This window comes from Phyllobates terribilis, unplaced genomic scaffold (genome assembly GCF_046119375.1).
Source record: "Phyllobates terribilis strain yellow unplaced genomic scaffold, ASM4611937v1 Scaffold_5__5_contigs__length_657084704, whole genome shotgun sequence".
NCBI lineage: Eukaryota > Metazoa > Chordata > Amphibia > Anura > Dendrobatidae > Phyllobates > Phyllobates terribilis.
The window spans coordinates 151,014,141-151,020,817 of NW_027362765.1; the positions used below are offsets into that span (position 1 = coordinate 151,014,141).

At 39.9% G+C, this 6,677-nt stretch overlaps 1 long non-coding RNA gene across 1 annotated transcript in view; it reads left to right on the forward strand.

Annotated features, from left to right (window-relative positions):
* LOC141272453 (uncharacterized) overlaps window positions 1-6,677 on the forward strand; it is a 53,798-nt gene that overhangs the window by 44,902 nt on the left and 2,219 nt on the right. The gene's annotated exons all lie outside the window — the stretch shown is intronic.

Below are 6,677 nucleotides of genomic sequence, written 5' to 3' on the forward strand. Positions count from 1 at the left end.
CTGATGACACAAAGCTAGGAGGGATAGCTAATACTAGAGAAGAGAGAGAGAGGATTCAAAAAGACCTAAATAAACTGGAGCAGTGGGCTGCAACCAACAGAATGGTTTTTAACAGGGAAAAATGCAAAGTACTACATCTGGGCAATAAAAATGAAAAAAGCATATACAGAATGGGGGAATAGAGCTAAGCAACAGTACATGTGAAAAAGACTTAGGTATACTAATAGATCATAGACTGAACATGAGTCAACAGTGTGATGCAGCAGCAAAAAAGGCAATACAATTCTGGGATGTATTAACAGAAGCATACAGTCTAGATCACGTGAAGTCATTATCGGTCTTTACTCCTCTTTGGTCAGACCTCATCTGGAATACTGTGTACAGTTTTGGGCACCACATTTTAAAAAAGACATAGACAAACTGGAGCAAGTTCAGAGAAGAGCGACCAGAATGGTGACTGGTCTGCAAACCATGTCCTATGAGGAACGGTTGCAGGATTTGGGAATGTTTAGCTTGCAAAAAAGAAGACTGAGAGGAGACTTAATAGCTGTCTACAAATATGTCAAGGGCTGTCACATTGTAGAAGGATCATCTTTATTCTCATTTGCACAAGGAAAGACTAGAAGCAATGGGATGAAACTAAATGGGAGGAGACATAGATTAGATATTAGAAAAAACTTTTTGACAGTTAGGGTGATTAATGAGTGGAACAGGCTGCCACGAGAGGTGGTGAGTTCCCCTTCAATGGACGTCTTCAAACAGAGGCTGGACAGACATCTGTCTGAGATCATTTAGTGAATCCTGCTTTGAGCAGGGGGTTGGACCAGATGACCCAGGAGGTCCCTTCCAACTCTACCATTCTAAGATTCTAATAAATGACACTCTGAATTAACTTTTAACGTTTTAAAAAAAAAAAAAAAAAAATTTGCTGCAGTGCATTTCCCACTTCCAGGCTGATCTACAGTACAAATGTCACAATGCCAAGTTAATTCCACATGTGTCAACCAGCTAAATCTGCAGGGGGTTGAATACTACTTGTAGGCACTGTATGTGCCTTGGTCCTCAAAGGGTTTTTAAAGGGGCTGCAAACATAAATACGAAAAAAAATAATTCAATTAGTGCTTTTTGTGTTCATTTAATTTTTATTTGAAGTCCATTTTTTTTATATACCTTGAAATTAAGCCCTACCCCATGGAATGAAGCCCTACCTACATGACATCTGAGAGCTACATGGATCCCGCTTGTGAGGTGCCTGTCCGTCACTACTATTCAGTTTTAGGGTCCACTCACTAAGCCATATATTCTCTCATGCAAGAGAATAGGGCCAATTATGCTAATGACACTCGGCTCAAACTCTGTCAGAGCTTCAACTGAGTGTGATCCGATTCTCTCGCAGCACAGATATGGAGAAGATGGAGAACTTAATTTCTCCATCTTCTCCATAGTCTCTGTGAGTGTTCATCGGACTGCACTTGGATGACATCCGAGTGCAGTCCAATGTTTTACATGCACCCGTAGACTTGTATGGGTGCACATGGTCCGAATATCGAATGAGATTATTTTCTCATGCCAATAATCGCAGATCTGCACTGTCCCATAGTATAACATAGATAACATAGAGCCGAGTCCTATCTGATAAAACATCACATAGCATTCGGCCGTGTTGTACGACAGTGTGAGCGAGCCCTTAGAGTCAAGGAATATTTACATGCAGATGATGATATTACTCTCCAAGTGTATATTTTTTTAGGCGAGTTCATAGTAAATGCTTTGCCTTTTTGACATGTGATCAACTAAAGAACAAGAAAGATTTAGGACCTCCCCTATACAGAAACGGAAAATAGTTTGGAGGACTTGCATGTCCTTTTTTATTTATTATGAGAAAATCATAAAAGATCCCGTTTTTTAACCATGCTGTGACTTTCTGCTGAGGGAGAGGGAGAGAGCTGCCCTATTCAGAGTCTGTAATAAGACCTGCTGACAAAAGTGTTGAAGATACAGTCTAATGTGAATTAACAATGAAAAAAAGTTAATTTCACAAATGGCTTGTATTTTTTTTAATACAAACTTTTTTGTCTTTACAGCTCCTTTAAAGGGAATCTGTCATCAGGTTTTTGCCACCTAATCTGAGAGCAGCATAATGTAGGGTTAGAGGCACTGATTCCAGTAATGTGTCACTTACTGGGCTGCTTAGTGTTGTTTTGATAAAATCATTGATTTGTCAGAAGGTAATTGACTAGTAAGTTCTGTAGGACCCCACCCCCATCACTGATCAGTAGATTTCTGTGTACACTGAGCATGGGCAGAAAGCTGCCAATCAGTGGTGTGGGCGGGGCTATACAGAGCGCAGCATTCAGAGAGCTGCTAGATCTGCAGCAGATAAAACGGTGATTTTCTCAAAATGACAACAAGCAGCTGAAAAAGTGACACATCGCTGGAATCAGGGTATCTGCCCCAATATTGTGCTGCTCTCAGATGAGGCAGCACAATTAATATTGTGCCAAATTAATTTCCTGTGAACTATCACATGATCTATCACAGGGGATCATGTGACATGTCACGTGATAAATCAGGTGTGTGTGTGGGGGGGGGCCCTGCGCCTTCTAAACTGCCCGGGGCCCTTGCTACTCTTAATCCACCCCTGGTTGTAGGTATAAGCCACTGTTCAGCAATCGTGATTATTATCAGCATATTATTAACATATATATATATATATATATACAGTACAGACCAAAAGTTTGGACACACCTTCTCATTTAAAGATTTTTCTGTATTTATATAGTATCTTGACTATGAAAATTGTACATTCACACTGAAGGCATCAAAACTATGAATTAACACATGTGGAATTATATAGTTAACAAAAAAGTGTGAAACAACTGAAAATATGTCTTATATTCTAGGTTCTTCAAAGTAGCCACCTTTTGCTTTGATGACTGCTTTGCACACTCTTGTCATTCTCTTGATGAGCTTCAAGAGGTAGTCACCGGAAATGGTCTTCCAACAATTTTGAAGGAGTTCCCAGAGATGCTTAGCACTTGTTGGCCCTTTTGACTTCACTCAACGGTCCAGCTCACCCCAAACCATCTCGATTGGGTTCAGGTCTGGTGACTGTGGAGGCCAGGTCATCTGGCGTAGCACCCCATCACTCTCCTTCTTGGTCAAATAGCACTTACACAGCCTGGAGGTGTGTTTGGGGTCATTGTCCTGTTGAAAAATAAATGATGGTCCAACTAAACGCAAACCGGATGGAATAGCATGCCGCTGCAAGATGCTGTGGTAGCCATGCTGGTTCAGTATGCCTTCAATTTTGAATAAATCCCGAACAGTGTCACCAGCAAAGCACCCCACACCATCATACCTCCTCCTCTATGCTTCACGGTGGGAACCAGGCATGTAGAGTCCATCCGTTCACCTTTTCTGCGTCGCACAAAGACACGGTGGTTGGAACCAAAGATCTCAAATTTAGACTCATCAGACCAAAGCACAGATTTCCACTGGTCTAATGTCCATTTCTTGTGTTCTTTAGCCCAAACAAGTCTCTTCTGCTTGTTGCCTGTCCTTAGCATTGGTTTCCTAGCAGCTATTTTACCATTAAGGCCTGCTGCACAAAGTCTCCACTTAACAGTTGTTGTAGAGATGTGTCTGCTGCTAGAACTCTGTGTGGCATTGACCTGGTCTCTAATCTGAGCTGCTGTTAACCTGCAATTTCTGAGGCTGGTGACTAGGATAAACTTATCCTCAGAAGCAGAGGTGACTCTTGGTCTTCCTTTCCTGGGGCGGTCCTCATGTGATCCAGTTTCTTTGTAGCGCTTGATGGTTTTTGCAACTGCACTTGGGGACACTTTCAAAGTTTGCCCAATTTTTCGGACTGACTGACCTTCATTTCTTAAAGTAATGATGACCACTCATTTTTCTTAATTTAGCTGCTTTTTTCTTGCCATAATACAAATTCTAACAGTCTATTCAGTAGGACTATCAGCTGTGTATCCATCTGACTTCTGCACAACACAACTGATGGTCCCAACCCCATTTATAAGGCAAGAAATCCCACTTATTAAACCTGACATGGCACACCTGTGAAGTGAAAACCATTTCCGGTGACTACCTCTTGAAGCTCATCAAGAGAATGCCAAGAGTGTGCAAAGCAGTCATCAAAGCAAAAGGTGGCTACTTTGAAGAACCTAGAATATAAGACATATTTTCAGTTGTTTCACACTTTTTTGTTAAGTATATAATTCCACATGTGTTAATTCATAGTTTTGATGCCTTCAGTGTGAATGTACAATTTTCATAGTCCTGAAAATACAGAAAAATCTTGAAATGAGAAGGTGTGTCCAAACTTTTGGTCTGTACTGTATATATAATGTGGTAGGTTGACTCACTCAGTTGCTCTCAGTGGAAGACACATGATCTTGGGGGTCAAACTCTGTGTCTGATTTATTGCTTTCATAAACCAGAAAACAACATAAACATGGCCTTTCCGGCAAAATGGCAAAACAAATGATAAATGGTAGCACAGTCCATAGCATGTGGAATTCACCCACTCAGGTCGCCATCCACTTCAGTTCTTACTGAAGTTTCACACAGGAGACTTCCCTCATCTCCAAACAGACAACAGAGAAAAAAACAGTGGTTGAGCATTGAACTGTTAAGGTGGAGATATGGTGAGTAGGCGTCCTGTCCATCTCACACCTACTCACAAAAAACCTAACTCAAGATGGCTAATTAACCTCTTCAGCACCTAACATGCTGGAGAAAACTTATAAGTTCAGTTCACTGAAGCTAACAGCCGAAGTGAAACATATCTCCCCGCACATACATCCCCAGTGACTCTGTCTCTCTTCCTGGACTTTCCCGGAACTCAGAACATTACAACGAACTTCCGCGAGAAGTCAGTGTTCGGCGTTTATCACCAGACAATTAGTCAGGTACTAACCCCAAACTTTTATGTTCAGGTTCACTTATCTCTAATTATTAGTTGTAATAAATGATAAGGGGTCTGGTTGCTGCATCCGTAGTATGGGAGCAAAAAAGCACCTGTTTTAGACCTATCTGAAAGTGAACAATACTGATTTTCTTCTAATTATGATCTTGCGTTACAATAATCAAAGGATGTAAATGTAATTTTGACTGACAGAAATCAGTTCTATTCATTGGAAAGATGTTAAACATTCTTCTCGAATGCACTATAGCATGTAACGAGTATCGTTAAAGAAAAAAATCTGCATATTTTAAGCAAACGTGGGGTAGACAGGATATGGTCTCTTTAAAATGTAGAAACTTTATTGATGTTTGTGTGTTGTGACTTTTCAATACTGTCTGGACTGCTAAACGACTGGGTCATAGAGTCAATAAATGTTCTAAGGCAACTGCTCATATGATCACTCTTTTTCTAAGAAAAAAAAACCCTCCCATATGTGACATTAAAGAGGAAACATGGTCTCTGATAATAACAAGAACAGAAGTCCATGTTATCTCTCCCACTGCAGTCATGCACAGTAATACAAACACAAGAAGAGGATTATACATCACACTAGCTGGTTTTCCACTGAGATCCTGGTCTTGTTTTAAATCCCAGAATTTTTACTTTAAATCACGACTGAGATCTCAGCTCGAACTGTGATCTAGCCTGAGACAGAGCCCCAAGTAACTAAAGCTGAAGTGAGAGCTGCAAGTAAATACACCTTCCTTTTCAGCTTTCTCTAGCGCCAAATCTCAGCCTAGAATCTTGGCTTTAAAACAAGACCAGGATTGTAACACTAGCTGGGATCTATCATGATATAGTGCCTTCAATATGGAAAATATATCATACACGTCCTTGGATCCTAAATGTAAGCGATATGCCTATAGCAGCAAAGGAATTAAAGATGATCTGTCTCCAGATTTCTCAATAAAATCAGCATAACTTATATTTTTAAATCTGTTTGATCTGTTGAGACTGATGTATTTACTTTGAAAATCCAATGAGAAAGGCTATATATTGCTTTTAAAAGTTTGAACCCAGCAAGAGAGTATGAGTTTAGGAGTCCAATGTATTCATGAGCTAAACTCAATCTTCGCTCACTTCGTCTCATTACAGCTCCTCAGTGTCCCTCCTTCCTGTTGCTGGAAGCTTGTAAGAACTGAGGGCACTACTAATATTGAATGGGATCACCAATAACACACTTGTTGAATAGTAACATAATTAGGGAAAGAGAAAAGAACTGTGCATACAAATGATCGAAATCACCAATAATACAAAAAATATATAGAATTTTTATTGATTGAACAATGACACTACACAATTAAAAACACTTAAAAAGCCCACATTGGCTAACAATGATCACCTAGAAGGTCCATGTGAGAACCAACAATCCTCCTCCAATGTGTTAGCGTGAATAACATAGGCAAAATGAGCCTAACATAGAGCTCTTAATATATAGTATTTTTAACCACAACGCTCTTAGTAAGAATCAATTATATACCTCTGAGATGTAACATATGGCAAATCTGTCTGTGCTTCCACATATAAATTTATCAATACTGATTGTAAAATACCGCATACAAAGAGACAATTGCACAAAGCCAGACAACTAGTAATAGTAGTATACAGAGAAATAATCTATCTATAATTAGCCATGTCCAAATACAGGTGAGGGAAACAGAAAGGCTCTATGTTTGGAACCTGTCCACAG